At 37.9% G+C, this 17,004-nt stretch overlaps 1 non-coding gene across 1 annotated transcript; it reads right to left on the bottom strand.

The window, feature by feature from the left end:
- Positions 1–7,449: 7,449 nt before the first annotated feature.
- Positions 7,450–7,556, bottom strand: LOC125588102. Its single transcript, XR_007324498.1, has one exon. It is a non-coding gene; the product is annotated as a small nucleolar RNA R71 (small nucleolar RNA).
- Between the last annotated feature and the right edge of the window lie 9,448 nt (positions 7,557–17,004).

The following is a 17,004-nucleotide window of genomic DNA, read 5'->3' as shown; positions in this document are numbered from 1 at the left end:
GAAACTAAATTTTAGTTTACTGCTTGATTGTAAACAAACATTAATAATTATAAAATATACTTTTAATAATATTTTAATGATAATAATAAGGACAATTCTCTCAAATAGCTTTTTTAAAATTTTTGTCACAAAAATAGCTCCCAAAGAAAAAAATGACCAAAATAATCTCTTTTTATTTTAAAATTTTAAATTTTGAATATTTGTTTTTTTTTAAAAAATTTGAAACCCTATGCCCAAAATTCATCTCTTAACTCTAAACTCTAAGTCTATATTAGTTTACCCTATGGTAAAACTGTATTTTTACCCTTTAATAAAATTCATTTTGGTCATTTTCTTCATTAAGAGCTATTTTTGTGAAGATAAACTAAAAATAGTTATCATAGGAAAATTTTCTAATAATAATTTCAAATTGAATTTATTTTCAAAATTAAATTTAAGAAATATTTTAAAAGATGTTTTTTAAAAATAAATATTCATTTCTATTTCAAATTTAAAAATAAACATATCTTATCTATTTAGCACATAAATTACGACTTATTTCATATGTGATTTTGTTTTTAATTTAGATCACTTAGAAGTCAAGCTTTTAAATGATTTTACCATGTAACACAATTAATTTACACGGACTTTAGTAACAATAGACTAAAGTTTACACAGACTTTAGTACCAATTTGGTTTATTATTTAAACAACTATACTTAACTGGTTTAATTAATCATTATATATCAAATTCTCTATTATGTAGGTTCAACTTAATTTAATTTCCACATACATTTCAAATTTAGAAATAAACAAAATTTATGTAAATCAGTATTGTTATATAATATTGTTTTTAAAATAAATTTTGTTAAAAAAATACAAAATTTATAAAATTTATAGTTGTAATATTACACGTCACACAAACATTATTATAAAATTAGATAATATATAACACTAAATTATATTAATTTATTGATATATTATATTGCAAATCTAAAATATTTTGTAAATAAAACCTGCACGGTCGTGTGGACCAAGATCTAGTTGTTTGTTAAAATATATGCTTACTGATGATAATCCACCGCTAAATATGTCCAAAAGCCTTAATTATTTATTGGAAATAGCATTTTTGTACGGACTTTTACACCATTATCCAGACAAAACCGTGTCCTTACTCTGCAACACGTCAGCAATTCTGTATCCCTCTCCTCCTCTGTGATCACCCCTCAGTTATCTTAGAAACTCATAGGAAATTAAATAGGGGATATAAAAATGTCTCAAAGGAATAATGTGTGATTATGATTTATGTAGGATCCAACAACAACCACTTACTGAAACTTTTTTTTTTTTTGAGAAAAGCACATACTGAAACATTATTGGTAAAAATAAAATCTCTCTGTTTCATTTTGTTTAAAGAGTTAATATTAAAATAAGACCTATCTCTCCTTATTTTGCTAAGCTTTAATTTCCATTTTCTTGCAGTACACACATATATTATTCTGAGCCGTCAAACAAACAAACAAACAAAAATTCTTTAGTTGAAGTCGTTTTCTTTCTATATACCACTCCTTTAAGCAATAATAGCGCTTTCCTCATCTTTTCCCATTGAGTAGAACATCTTTTAAACTCGAATATAACACACATATGACACCAGATATATATGCTGCACACATCACATCTTAAAGTAGTGATGGTGAGGGAAGAAGAGTTAACATGGTGGTGACGGCGGCTGAGGGAAGGAAAGTTCGTTGGTGGTGTGGTGTGGTCAGCAAGAAAGCCGAGCCTTAAAAGCCATTTCAAGACCCATAGTGGTCCAAAATTCTGAGGATCTCTTAAGAAATTTTCATTTAATGTGACCGAAAAGAATAATACTCAGTGTGTACGTATCCAATGATATGAGCCATTATACTTATTGGCTTTGGCTACTAATGTTGGAATAAGATGCATATGTATTCTCGTACTTGATAAATAACAAAATTATGATTTTCAGAAACAATGGAGTGGAAGATTGCACATATCAACTTCCAGTATGGTGGATGAAGATGACTTGTTTTACTTTTCGTCGAAGGTCTCTTAGACCAGATCTGGCTTGGCGGCTTGCTCAACGTGCTAGGTTCCTCGTAGAATAAAATTTTAGAATTCAGGTTTCTCCATTCCTCTCTGTGGACTATAATTTATAATTCAGTCGTTTCAGAGCAATAAAATTATTATTATTACTTTGGTTCATAAGACAAACTTTTCTACCAGCTTTCCTATATATGTGGCTAAGCATTGCTGCGCCACATCTTAAATATAGCAGGTAAAATACAGGTAACAAATTAATAGTAACACTGGCAGTTGATATTATAATGTTTACTATACCACCGATTGAAACTATTACAGTCATGATTTGTTTCAAAATTTATTATGGTTTCCCTAGCTTATATACACATAACTATCCCGTTACTTTTCATCTCAACTATAATTCTTCTGGAGACTTTTTTCTTCTTGTCTGGTTGCTGTTGCGAACGTTATGGTAAATATATTTTAGATACTTGACACTAAAACTCCACATTATTTATGTACATCGCAAAAATAATAACAAAATGAAAAATCAACTAATAGCCACGTGGAAATAGAGTCTAATTCGTTGATTAAAAAAACTCTTTACTGTTGACAAAAAAAAAACTCTTTACTATTCAAACCTGTGTTGCGATCCATTCAGAAGAGACATGACAAAAGAAACAGATTCAGATACATGGGATGGTTCTTTCTTACTCGTGCTCCACTTGGTACTTGATGATGATTCGGCAAGGTTGATAATATTCCATTGTTGGGGAAGACGATCACGATGGACCGACTCTATAGTCTTTTGAATGGTCATGGTCAACGCCTTCAGAGAACTACACGTCGGCGTCAACGTCTGGGTCCCACCTTTCTTACATACATTAACAAAACCATATCTAGTCCGATACTAACGAAATACAATGTATTTGAAGAATTCACTTTAGTTTTTGGGTATTTTTCTTCGCGTTTAGACTTTGACAAGGTGCTTATGATAGAATTCTAATACATACCAATCATACAATCCCCTTAATATTAAAACTAGATTTTTCACCCGCACGGATTTTCATTTTATAAATATATAACGGATACCATCACAAAACTTTAAAAGATATTTACATTTTAGTGTTATATATTGTGTAAATCTATAATGTTATTGATTATGTTTCTTATTGGATATTATTAATATATAATGATTTGTTTTATATATTTTATTTTATTATTAATTGTTATTATATATTAATATATTTTCGAGTTTGGTAAAATAAATTCATAGTATGAAATAAAAAAATTAGGAATCTCTTTTATTTTTTTTTTAATTTTTACAGACTGAATACAATACATTTTAAAATTTTATTTAGTTATACTATAAACAGATATTTTCTTAGCATAATTTATATTTCTATGTTATTTATTTTAGTATATTGTGGGATTTTATAAGTAAATATATTATAATAATAATATATTATTAATTATGAAATCAATCGCTGCATTAATTTAAAAATATTTTAAATTTATTAAGATTCTGTTAGGTTTTTTCAACATATTTTATTATAAGTAAAAATAAAATTTAAATTTACAATTTAAATTTATTTATTAATATATTTATAATTTATAAGATTTTTTTTAGAAATGTTATATATTAAATAGATTAACTTAAATAGATGTAATTGATGAAATAAACCTAGTATGAATTTTATGGTATTTCTTTTAATAAAGAAGATATAGAATATAATTATAAAATTCGAAAAATAGCATACACTTTTATTTTATTTTGTTTAAAAATTTTATTTAAACTAATGTATAATAGTATATATTATTAATTACGAAATTAATCAATGGTACTAATTTAAATAAAATATTTTAAATTTTAGAAAGATTTTGTTGGATTTTTTCTCAACATTTTGTTATAACTAAAAAGTAAAATTTAAATTTACAGTTAAAATTGATTTATTATTAAATCTTTATATATTGAATGGATTAATATAAATACTTAAATAAATATAATTAATGAAATGGACCTAATAAGGCTAGTATAACTTTTTTATGGTAGATAAAAATGGTACTTCTCTTTTAATAGAAACTAATCTTATGCTCATCTATTATTAACCAAAATGTCATTTCCTATATAGCAACACCATATTCATTTTCACACTCTCTAATAAAACCATCTCTTTATTAGACTTATTACATACTTTGTCATTATTCATTAATTGTAGCTTAACATAATGTATTAATCATGTGAATTGGTGACGTGCGATCTCCAAGAAGATGATATGAAAACCGGTTATTTGGTAACGTGAATTACTTTTTATCACACTATATCAAAACCGGTTACCATATATCATATCACATAAAATAACATTTTTTAATAATATAAAATTCACTTTGGATTTTATATTATATCAAAACTGGTTATCATATAAGAAAAAGCGGTTATATCAAAACCTGTTGCCATATATTATATCAAATAAAATAAAATAACATTTTCTTATATTTTACGTTATATTTTAAAATAAAATAAAATAATTGCAATCTCAATAAAATAACATTTTCTTATATTATATCAAAACCAGTTACCATATATTATATCACATAAAATATATTCGATGTCTTTTTAATGTATACTCGATATCACACTATATCAAAACCGGTCATCTAAACCCGACAATTAAAGAAATTCATATGGCAATTATGACATTGATTCGCTTAATATGTAATTGTAAAGATTACAACATATTTTAAAGATTTTTAAATAATATAAGTTTCCAAAATAAGGAGATTGTCAATCACGCAATACTTGCGTGACAATGCATGATCTTCGTAATATTTCAAACTAGGAGAGTATAAAAATAAATATGACACTAATTCTGGTTATATATGTACTCATTAATATTGGATAAAATGGTAAAGGAAAGTTATCGTCGAAACCGATTCATATAGACTTATTTTTGATCGTTATTGATTGATTTAAAATTTAATTTTGTTGACCAGATTCTCAGTTTGTTTCCTGTAATATTTCAATGAATTCGCATAGCAAGGAATAAGGAAAGTTTCTGAAATTCGTAATTTGAATTACGAAAATAATTATGAACATTAGCTATGCGAATATACCCTAGACACGCGCCTTGCATATATAAATACAAGGCCGTAAAGCTACATCTCCTCACCACCGTTTCCTTCTCAAAACATCCTTACCAAAACATTCTCGCAAGCACAACATTCATGGCGGGCTTTAACTCCATAGCCGATTTGAAACCTTTTAAGACAATGTGGAGAGTGAGGGCGAGTACTGTTCGATTGTGGAAGCAATACTCTGTTGCTGGTGGCCTAACCATTGAAATGGTTGATATTCCGTGTTTTTAGCGGTTTTAAACTCGTTTTGGAGAAATTAAATGGTCGGTTTTAATTAATGTTTTGGTCTATTTGATGCGTTTTGGTGTTCTTAGTGTAATATGCAGGTTACTAGATAGCTTGCAAGAAAAGAACGCATTCGGGATTTATTCAGAAGCAAGATGGACCGAACAATGGACCGAATGAGAAGTATTGATCGCACAGGACGTGAGATCGACCGATCCGGTCCATGTGGATCGACCGATCTCACGCTTACATGCACTAGATCGACCGATCCGGTCCATGTGGATCGACCGATCCCACGCTCTACGGGCTCCACACGCACAAACGAGCTTTTCACTCCTTTTTACCCACTCCCCTCAATGATTCAGAAGAAGAACTCGACCTTTGAGACTCAGAAAAGACCAGGGGCGACCAAGGAGGAGATTTACAAGTTCTAGAGAGAAGATTTGAGTGTTTTGTACTTGTTTTGGTGTGATTTGTGAAGATTTGTAAAGGAGTTCATCTCAAAACCATTTGGAGAAGATCTTCTGAACCTTTACTCTGTTTTAATACAATCTTATCATGTTTTCTTCATCAAAATCGTTTTGTTCTTGCTTAGTTATGTGTGAGTAGTCATCTAGTTGGGTTTAGGGGTTCTCATAGGGATTTTCTTGATGTTTTGATCCATAAAACGTGTGTAGACTAAGGGATTACGTTTTGGTTCTTCATCTAATGGATTTCTTACTGCTTGAACTGAATTGATCACTTAGTTCATGATTTCAGATTGTTTGATGCACCGAAAGTGATTGTTTGAACTTCCGAAAATACTTTAGATGAGCAAAGTGTCCTTAACCCTCGGAAGTTGATGTTATTGCGCTTTGTGAACATATTGAACCTGTTCTTAATGCTTGTTTAGAAATTGAAACTCAGCGGAAGTTAGTGTGGAGATTTCTATAACATAGAGAATTAGCGCTACGGAAGTAGGTTAATTCTAATATCGTGTTTGAGTTCTAGACGGTTCTTAATATATCTCTGTGTCTTCCATTAATTGTATCTTGATTAAAAAGAAATCACTGAGAATTCCCAATGCCCAACGTTTGTTTTTAAAATAGTTTTCAAATCGTTTAAATCATCTTTTTACATGCTTGTTTATGTTTTGTGACACTAAGAAAATTAAATAAAAACCATCAAAAATATATCTTGATTCGCTGTAGCTATTAACTTGTCTGCAACTCTACGTGTGATCATCGGTCCCTGTGGATTCGATCCCGCATTACTACTGCGTACTTTACTGTGCACTTGCAGTTAGATAATCGGGTTAAAACTCGACACATCAAGTTTTTGGCGCCGTTGCCGGGGACCATTTGGTCACCCTAGAGTTAATGATCAGTTTAAGACTATAGCATTTTTTTATTTTGTCTAATGTTTCTGTCTTTCTCTTTCTGTTTGTGTTTTCAGGTGAATGAGCGGATTTCATACTAGAAGCAAAGGATCATCGAATTTAATACCTTTGGAGTTAGAGCTCGGCCGCCTAGAGAGACAAGTGAAAAAGAAAAGACTTGAGTCCGCTGAAGAGGTTGAAATGGCTGAACACCAAGAAGACCAGTTTCAGGACAACCCGCAAAATCCAATTCCTGTAGCTGAACGAGAAGGCAACAATGCTGGTGATAATCAGCAGGCTGGTGTAGCTGCAAGACAACAGGCTGGAGACTATGGCATGCCTAGGATGACGCTTGCACATTATGATACACCAGATGCATTCTATGCCGATCGTTCTGGGATTCGCCCACCTCCCATTGAGAGAAGAGACTTTGAGATCAAGACTGGTCTCATTAATTTGGTGGAGAAAAATCCGTTTCATGGAAACCCGTCTGAGGACCCGATGTATCACTTGGAGCATTTTGAGCGAGTCTGTGACACCAGCAGACATAATGGAGTTCCTCAAGGCGCTTTGAAATGCAGGTTGTTCCCGTTTTCCTTAGCTGATAAAGCTATCAGATGGTTAAAGTCCATCCCTCCAGGATCTCTTACTACATGGGAAGAGACAAGAGCTGCTTTTCTACAGCATTTCTTCACCAAGTCAAGGTCCACATATCTGAGAAGCAGAATTGGAAGCTTTCAGCAACTTGATTCAGAAAGCTTTCATGAGGCTTGGGAGCGTTTCAAGGAGTACACACAGGACTGCCCTCACCATGGCTACACTGATGTGAGTTTGCTGAACATTTTCTATAATGGAGTTCATGAAGAGAGTCAAGATGCCATGGACACAGCAAGTAATGGTGATTTCATGACCAAGACTGTTGAAGAAGCTTACACCTTGTTGAACAACCTGTCATCCAGCAAAGCAAACCGCAAGTCAAGGTTTGATACCAGCCAGAAGGGTGTTGGTTATGAATCCAAGAAGATAGATGAGTTGAATGCCAAGATTGAGATGCTTCTCAAGAGAGATCAGAAATCTGTGAAATTTGTGGAGGAGCAAGGCTATCGTTCCTCACAAGAAGCTGTTGGTGATGATTCAAGTGATATGCAGGCTGATGTGAACTACATTGGTGGTCAAGGAAACTACAACAGAGGCTACAATCAGAACCTTGGGTGGAATCAAAATCAGCAAAATAATCTGTCTTACCGGAGCAACAATGTGGAGAATCCACAACATCAGTCCTACCCTCAGGCAGGAAACAGGCAGAACCAGAATCAGAACCAGAGTGTGTTCAACCAAGGATTTCAGAACAGAAATCAATATCAGGGGAACAACTCGGGCAACTCAGGATTTCAGCAAAGGCAGCAGTACAACAACTATCAGAATCAAGGAAATGCCTCTTCGTCACAGCCTTCTCAGGATAACGAAATTAAGAAGATGCTGCAAATGGTGCTAGAAGGTCAGAAGAATAGCACTGCAGAGATAAACACCAAGGTGGATAACATGTATGGAGAGCTTAATGGGAAGTTCGAAGCTTTGAACACCCATTTGAAAGTTTTGGAAAAGCAAGTTGCTCAAACCGCCTCCAGCAGCAGAACAGCACCTGGATTTCTACCAGGGAAGTCAGAGACGAATCCCAAGGAGTTTGTGAATGCTATAACACTTAGGAGTGGAAAAACGATTGAGGAATCGAAAGAGAAAGAGATCGACCGATCTCAAGAACAGATCGACCGATCCAAGGGGAAGGAGATCGACCGATCCGGTCCATCTGGATCGACCGATCCCGTGTCGACGAAGCCAAATTCCTCTGAACCTGAAGAGGTGTATGTGGCGCCTCCTGCTTATGTTCCTAAGGCTCCATACCCATCCAGACCAAGGCAGAAGATCAAAGAACGTGAGTACGAGAAGCTAAAGAACCTTGTTGGGGAGTTACATGTGAGATTGCCATTTGTTGAAGCGGTGAAGATGGTACCTTCTCTTAAAAGGTACATGAAGGAGATTCTTACCGATAAGATGAGCCTAGAGCGGGGTGTGTTGATGCTCAATGAGGAGTGTAGCGCAGTTCTACAAAATGTCATGCCTAAAAAGCGTGAAGATCCCGGAGCATTTGTTCTACCATGCCGCATTGGATCACTTACTTTTGAGAAGAGTCTCTGCGATCTGGGTTCAGGAGTGAGCCTAATGCCTTTCTCTGTCTCTGAGAGGCTAGGCATGACGAACTACAAACCTACAAGGATCTCCTTGGTCCTTGCTGACCGATCAGTGCGAAGACCAGTCGGTGTACTAGAGAACATCCCTGTTGGTGTTGGAAAGGGATACGTGCTTACCGATTTTGTAGTTCTGGAGCTGGAAGAGGAACCTAAAGATCCTCTCATTTTGGGCAGACCGTTTTTAGCTACTGCTGGAGCCATGATTGATGTACAGAATGGGCATATAGACTTACGTCTAGGAGACATGGCGATGAGATACAATGTGGAGAAGGTGCTGAAAAATCCGACTATTGATGGACAGACTTTCTGGGTTGATACATTGACTGAACTGGTGGAGGAAATGGATGAAGAGTTGCACACTGATGATCCTCTACAAGTCGCATTGACCCAAAAGGAGAGTGAGTTCGGGTTCATGAACCAAGAAGTGGTTGGATTTTCTGAGATTTTGGATTCAGCCTCACCGATTGAGAAGCATGTCGCCTATGTCAGCCTTGAAGACTCAGGCACCGATAAAACCGTCAAACCGTCATCCTCCCAACCAGATTGGAGTGAGGAGAATGCTCCAAAGGTGGAACTTAAAGCCCTCCCAGCTGGGCTGAGGTATGCATTCTTGGGACCGAATTCCACATATCCTGTTATTATTTGTGCTAACCTGAATAATGTGGAGACCGCTTTGCTTCTTTCAAAATTGCGAAAGTATAGAAAAGCATTGGGGTACTCTTTGGATGATATTACAGGTATTTCTCCAGATCTTTGCATGCACAAGATTCACTTGGAGGATGAGTCAAAGACGTCCATAGAGCACCAGCGAAGACTGAATCCCAAACTGATGGAAGTTGTGAAAAAGGAGATTCTAAAGCTGTTGAGTGCAGGGGTGATCTACCCAATTTCAGACAGCACTTGGGTGAGCCCGGTTCATGTGGTTCCTAAGAAGGGTGGCATCACTGTCATCACAAATGAGAAGGATGAGCTGATTCCTACCAGAACAGTCACAGGGCATAGGATGTGCATTGACTACAGGAAGCTAAACTCAGCCACAAGGAAGGACCACTTCCCACTTCCTTTCATTGACCAGATGCTGGAAAGACTAGCCAACCACCCCTACTACTGTTTTCTCGATGGCTACTCCGGGTTCTTTCAGATACCCATTCATCCAGACGACCAAGAGAAGACAACATTCACCTGCCCATACGGTACTTTTGCCTACAGGAGAATGCCTTTCGGATTGTGCAATGCTCCTGCCACTTTCCAGAGATGCATGATGTCGATCTTTACTGATCTTATTGAGGACATTATGGAGGTTTTTATGGACGATTTCTCAGTCTACGGTTCTTCATTTAGCGACTGCCTTGCTAATCTGTGCAAGGTGCTGGAAAGATGTGAGGAGAAGAACTTGGTGTTAAATTGGGAGAAGTGTCATTTCATGGTGAAAGATGGCATTGTTTTGGGTCACAGGATATCAGAGCAGGGTATCGAGGTTGACAAAGCAAAGATTGAAGTTATGACCAGCCTACAGCCTCCCAGGACAGTGAGGGATATTCGGAGTTTTCTGGGACATGCCGGTTTCTACAGGAGGTTTATCAAAGACTTCTCTATGATAGCGAGGCCACTCACCCGTCTGCTGTGCAAAGAAGCGAAGTTTGTTTTTGATGCTGACTGCCTCGCTGCGTTTCAGATTCTCAAGAAGTCTCTAGTCAGTGCTCCCATTGTGCAGCCACCAGATTGGGACTTGCCATTTGAAATAATGTGTGACGCAAGTGATTACGCGATTGGAGCTGTTTTGGGGCAGAGAAAAGACAAGAAACTCCATGTGATCTATTATGCCAGCCGAACGCTTGATGATGCTCAAATCAAGTATGCTACCACTGAGAAGGAGTTGCTGGCAGTAGTTTATGCTTTCGAGAAGTTCAGGTCCTATTTGGTGGGCTCGAAAGTAATTGTGCACACAGATCATGCAGCCTTGAAGTACCTGATGACGAAAAAAGATGCTAAACCGAGACTCTTAAGGTGGATCTTACTCCTACAGGAGTTTGATATTGAGATCAGAGACAAGAGAGGAGCAGAAAATGGAGTGGCAGATCATCTTTCCCGAATGAGAGTGGAAGCTGAAACACCACTGGATGATACATTACCCGAGGAGAATGTCTATGTGATCACCTTGCTGGAGGATGAGTATTTGGATCAGGCTGATTGCTGTGCCATGAGACAAATTCAGGATGATCTCCCATGGTTTGCAGACTTTGCAAACTACCTATGTGCTGGAATTGAACCACCGAACCTGAAGGGATATGAGAGGAAGAAGTTCATGAGAGATGTGAACCACTACTACTGGGATGATCCCTTCCTCTACAAGAGATGCTCAGATGGTTTATTCAGGAGATGTGTTCTGGAGAATGAGATGCAAGGGATTCTTTTCCACTGCCACAGTTCAGAATACGCAGGCCATTTTGCAACATTCAAGACGGTTTCTAAGGTCCTGCAGGCTGGTTACTGGTGGCCTACACTTTTCAGAGACGCCCATGAGTTTGTCTCAAAGTGTGATGCATGTCAGCGGAAGGGCAACATCAGTAAGAGAAATGAGATGCCCCAAAATTTCATCCTTGAAGTTGAAGTTTTTGATGTATGGGGAATTGATTTTATGGGCCCTTTCCCATCTTCTTATGGAAATGAGTACATCTTGGTTGCGGTTGATTATGTCTCCAAGTGGGTGGAAGCAGTAGCCAGCAAGACAAATGACTCTAGTGTTGTCAAGAAAATGTTCAAGACAGTCATTTTTCCAAGATTCGGGATCCCGAGAGTGGTTATTAGTGATGGAGGCTCTCACTTCATCAACAAGACGTTCGATAAACTGCTGAAGAAACATGGAGTAAAGCATAAGGTAGCTACACCTTATCATCCTCAGACAAGTGGGCAGGTTGAAATATCGAACCGAGAAATCAAGGGGATTTTGGAGAAGGCTGTAGGCAAAACAAGGAAAGACTGGGCTGTGAAGCTTGATGACGCCTTATGGGCGTATAGAACCGCCTACAAGACTCCCTTGGGCACCACTCCTTTTAATCTGGTCTATGGAAAGTCTTGTCACCTACCTGTGGAATTGGAGTACAGTGGTTTTTGGGCAACGAAGTTGATGAACTTCGACATTAAAACCGCAGCAGAAAGGAGGATGGTTCAGTTGAACGAGCTGGACGAGATTCGGTTGAACGCCTATGAGAACACCAAAATCTACAAGGAAAGAACTAAGGCATGGCATGACAGAAAGATAATCCCGAGAGACTTCGCTGCTGGAGACAAAGTCCTTCTGTTCAACTCTAGACTCAAGCTATTTCCTGGAAAGCTTAAGTCTCGTTGGTCCGGACCTTTCACCATCACAGAGGTTAGACCTTATGGAGCTGTTGTCTTGGAAGACAATGGGAGGAAATTCACCGTCAATGGGCAGAGGCTAAAACCTTACTTCACAGATGCAAAACCCGAAGAAGGAACCAACATTCCTTTAACGGAACCCGATCTCGCCTAAGGACAACAAAATAGTCAGGCTCGCGACTTTAAACAAGCGCTGACTGGGAGGCAACCCACATGGTTTGATTTTCTTTCTCTTTTGTGATTATGTTTTCTTGTGTGAATTGATTTTTGGTTGTGTTTTTAGATGATTTTTAGGCATGTATCACGATCAGGCATAGATCGATCCGAAAGAAACAGAACGGCGATCCAGGTAAGGGATCGGTCGATCCGGTATACGCAGATCGGTCGATCCGTTAATAAGATCGGTCGATCTTAAGAGTACGGATCGGTCGATCTCAGGTAAGTCTTGCCCGATTTGATTTCACTCAATTTAAACCGGAAAACACCCACAAAACATCCCACTCGCGAAAATCAGATCAAAACACTCATAATTTCATCTTCCTCTCCTCTCAAACTCTCTCAAACCTCTAAAGAACATGTAAATCGATTTTCATCATATCTCAACCGATTTTTGTAATTCATGGTGCTAAACTCATTAGTTTTTCAAGCTCTATCCATTTCTACCATCAGTTTTCATCAAGACACAGGTATGACTCTCTAATTTTAGAATCAAAAATCGCCCTAGGGTTGGATTTAGGGGAATCTACGAATTCTAAATAGAATAGCATCTAGGATGGTTTATTTGTGATGATTATACTCATGGGTTACCTAGATTGCCAATTTGTAGGATGAATTGCGATTTTGCTAAAAAAAAAAAAAAAAAAAAAAAAAAAAAAAATTTAATATCGAGTTTAATTGAAAAACGAAAATTGGAATGGAGTGTGATGTGTTATTTTGAGTTCAGAGAAGAGATGTGTGCTAAATTTTTACATGTTTAGGAGGTTGATCAGAAATGATTATATAAGAGTGTTTTTCTATATGTCTCTTACTTGGGTTTTGATGAATTAATTTTGCAGATAATGCCTAAGAGACAGAAGAAGCAGGGTGAGCGTGGGGATTCCTCGGTACAGACTGCTAGGCTCAGCACAAAGGGCAAGTTCCGAAAGACGGATAGGTCTCATCCTGCGAATCGAGAGATAACCCAGCAGTGGGATATACATGATGATGATTTCTATGAGCAGATGAGGGGAGTGGAAATATGTCCGTCGCGCTTCGCTCACAGAGACACTACAGATGCATTGGGGATAACCGAGGATATTGAAGCCTTGTTCGAGAAGATTGGCCTGGGATACATCTTCGATCTTCACTGTGATTGCTATGCTGACTTGACCAGGCAGTTCCTCGCATCAGCCCGCCTCTACCATCCTGACGAGGACAACCCAGTTGCTGATAAGGCGATGTTCTCCTTCATTGTGAACAGGCAGTTCCACTCCATGACCATCTTTCAGCTGTGCGACGTCTTTGGGTTCGGGAAAGGACGTCAATCTTGTGTTCCTGACTTCCCGGAACACAATGATTTCTGGACATTCATCGCTTCAGGAAACTTCATCTCTCGAGAGGCCAAGCAAGCGAGAATACGTAGCCCTGTTCTGCGATATGCAGTGAGAGTGATCAGCAGTGTTATCTATGGGAAGACGGAACCCGCTGCAGTGACAAAAGATGAGCTAGCTCTTCTGTTCATCGGGGCTGGACACCTATGGCCTCAAGGCGCGGACATTACCTATGTTAGCGGGAAGGACATAAACATAGGAGCTGTGATCGCGGAGAAGCTTGCGTACTTCAAAGTTTCAGATACGAAGAGATGTGGGTTTGGAGCGGTTATCACACAGATCTTAAGGCATTGTGGAGTGTTTCTTCCACCTGTTGACAGAGTGGTGGATAAGAAGGGGATGTATCAGAACTTTTTCGACATGAGAGCACTCATTAGCAGCCACTACCTCACCGGCCCTTGGCGAGGAAGCATCGACAAGTCCGCCCCTCATATCTACCAGTTCCAGAACCAACAAGGGAGAGAGCAATTTGTCAAGCTACCCGATACCGCCATCACCGAGCTGACTGATCCAGGTGCTATCATATTTCTACCACCGCCTGCATCTCTCTGCACCAGACCCGCGACACTGAAGAAGAAAGGAGTCGCATCATCATCGACACACCAGCAGACACCACATGATGATATAGAGGAGGAACCTGAAGATGAGGAAAGTCTTTTCCCCACGGATTTCACTCCGTATATGCTGCCACCAGCACCTCCCGCTACTGCATCCGCTGCTGAGATCAACGCTTGGTCGATCAAGAGCCATCAAACCAACAACTCCATACTGCTGAAGATGTGGAAGGGAATCTGCAACATTAAGAAGGGATGCGCATCACAGCCAGCTGTTTCTGGAGATAGCGATGACGACTCAGGCGCTCACGACACCGCTGCTGGACCTGAGGCAGCGGAGGACTCTGATGATGATGGAGCCTTGGAGAGGCGCTCCAAGAGGCGTACTGACCGCAACGCCTGATCGGTAATCTCTCTTGGAATTATTTTCACACCGAGACGGTGTGAAGTAAGTCTGGGGGAGGATGCTACTTATGTACCATATTGCTTTTATTTCTTTTATTTTCTTAGTTTATCGGATTTGATTGTGTTTTTAAAAAAAAAAAAAAAAAAAAACTCTCTACGTATTTTTCTCAGACCCTGTGATGATTAATAGACTATTTCCTTGTGTGTTGTGCATTACATTTCATATTGACCATTTTTCAGGACTGTTAGCGCAGACAAACCGAGGAACCACTTGACCAAGCAACCTCTCCTTAAATCTTTTATCAAGTCTCGGTGAATTGTAATCGACTCAACTATTTTTGACCATTAATGAATTTAATTTCTTTTGACCAGGAATCAACATCAGGAAACGGTACGCCATGTACACATTAAGGATTATCTTTACCACATTTTACCACTCTTTAATAATCCTGAATGGCCAGACTCATCAATAGTTTGGTACCACACCTACACCTTACCCTTTTATTTCATCTCCATGCATTCTTACACACTGATCATATGTGCATACATGTGCAAAAACAATGGAGAGATTAGGGTAGACATGGTTCATCCGACTGCTTAGGTAGGATCGGAACATTTAGGTGGTTAGACACGGACCTGTGTGTCTAGAGGTGTAAATAGAAAAATTGGGTGTTGTAAGTGTGTGATTGCATCGCAGTGTATATATTCGATTTCGGTTTGTATAAGTTTTCGTTCTGAAATATAAAAAAAAAAAAAAAAAAAAAAAAAAAATCCAGATATGAATCGATTGATTACCACAAAACATTTGCAAGTAATCGGTCGATTCTAAAAAAAAAAAAAAAAAAAAAAAAAAAAAATCATGTTTATATCTCATTCAGTAGATTTGATTTAGACATTTTATTTTTATTTTGTGTACCAGAGATGATGCGTTGTTTAAATTTGGGGTTAGAGTTTGAGATTTGTTGGGTTTTGATCATTTGAGACTTGAGCAGTTCGAAAACGTGGTTATCAATATACTCGGTTTCTCCAGCGATTTTGCATAATGTTTTGCATTTTTTGTTATCGCTGATACCCACAAACACTTGAGCCTCACCTAATTAAACACTAAAACAGCCTCCCAAACACCGAGCCCGTTATACCTGATGGAGATATCTTTGGTGGAAAGGTCACGCCCTTTTTAATGAATGTAAAGAGTTGATTACTTGAAACTGAGACTTGCAGGTCTGAAATATGGAAAGGTTTGCGCGGTCTTGGTGGGGATTTGGAATGAATGCCTTGACAGTCTCTGATTTAAGTGGTTAGCGAAATCACAAGGTAAGGTCTACTGAGGGTTAGTGAGCTCCCAAATTTTAATCCTCTTTACTTGAGGACAAGCAAAGATTCAAGTCTGGGGGAGTTGATATTCCGTGTTTTTAACGGTTTTAAACTCGTTTTGGAGCAATTAAATGGTCGGTTTTAATTAATGTTTTGGTCTATTTGATGCGTTTTGGTGTTCTTAAGTGTAATATGCAGGTTACTAGATAGCTTGCAAGAAAAGAACGCATTCGGGATTTATTCAGAAGCAAGATGGACTGAACAATGGACCGAATGAGAAGTATTGATCGCACAGGACGTGAGATCGACCGATCCGGTCCATGTGGATCGACTGATCTCACGCTTACATGCACTAGATCGACCGATCCGGTCCATGTGGATCGACCGATCCCACGCTCTACGGGCTCCACACGCACAAACGAGCTTTTCACTCCTTTTTACCCACTCCCCTCAATGATTCAGAAGAAGAACTCGACCTTTGAGACTCAGAAAAGACCAGGGGCGACCAAGGAGGAGATTTACAAGTTCTAGAGAGAAGATTTGAGTGTTTTGTACTTGTTTTGGTGTGATTTGTGAAGATTTGTAAAGGAGTTCATCTCAAAACCATTTGGAGAAGATCTTCTGAACCTTTACTCTGTTTTAATACAATCTTATCATGTTTTCTTCATCAAAATCGTTTTGTTCTTGCTTAGTTATGTGTGAGTAGTCATCTAGTTGGGTTTAGGGGTTCTCATAGGGGATTTCTTGATGTTTTGATCCATAAAACGTGTGTAGACTAAGGGATTACGTTTTGGT

The sequence above is a fragment of the Brassica napus genome, chromosome C5 (genome assembly GCF_020379485.1).
Source record: "Brassica napus cultivar Da-Ae chromosome C5, Da-Ae, whole genome shotgun sequence".
Taxonomy (NCBI): Eukaryota; Viridiplantae; Streptophyta; class Magnoliopsida; order Brassicales; family Brassicaceae; genus Brassica; species Brassica napus.
Note: the sequence above shows the minus strand (reverse complement) of the source record. Positions and strands in the feature narration are given on the sequence as shown.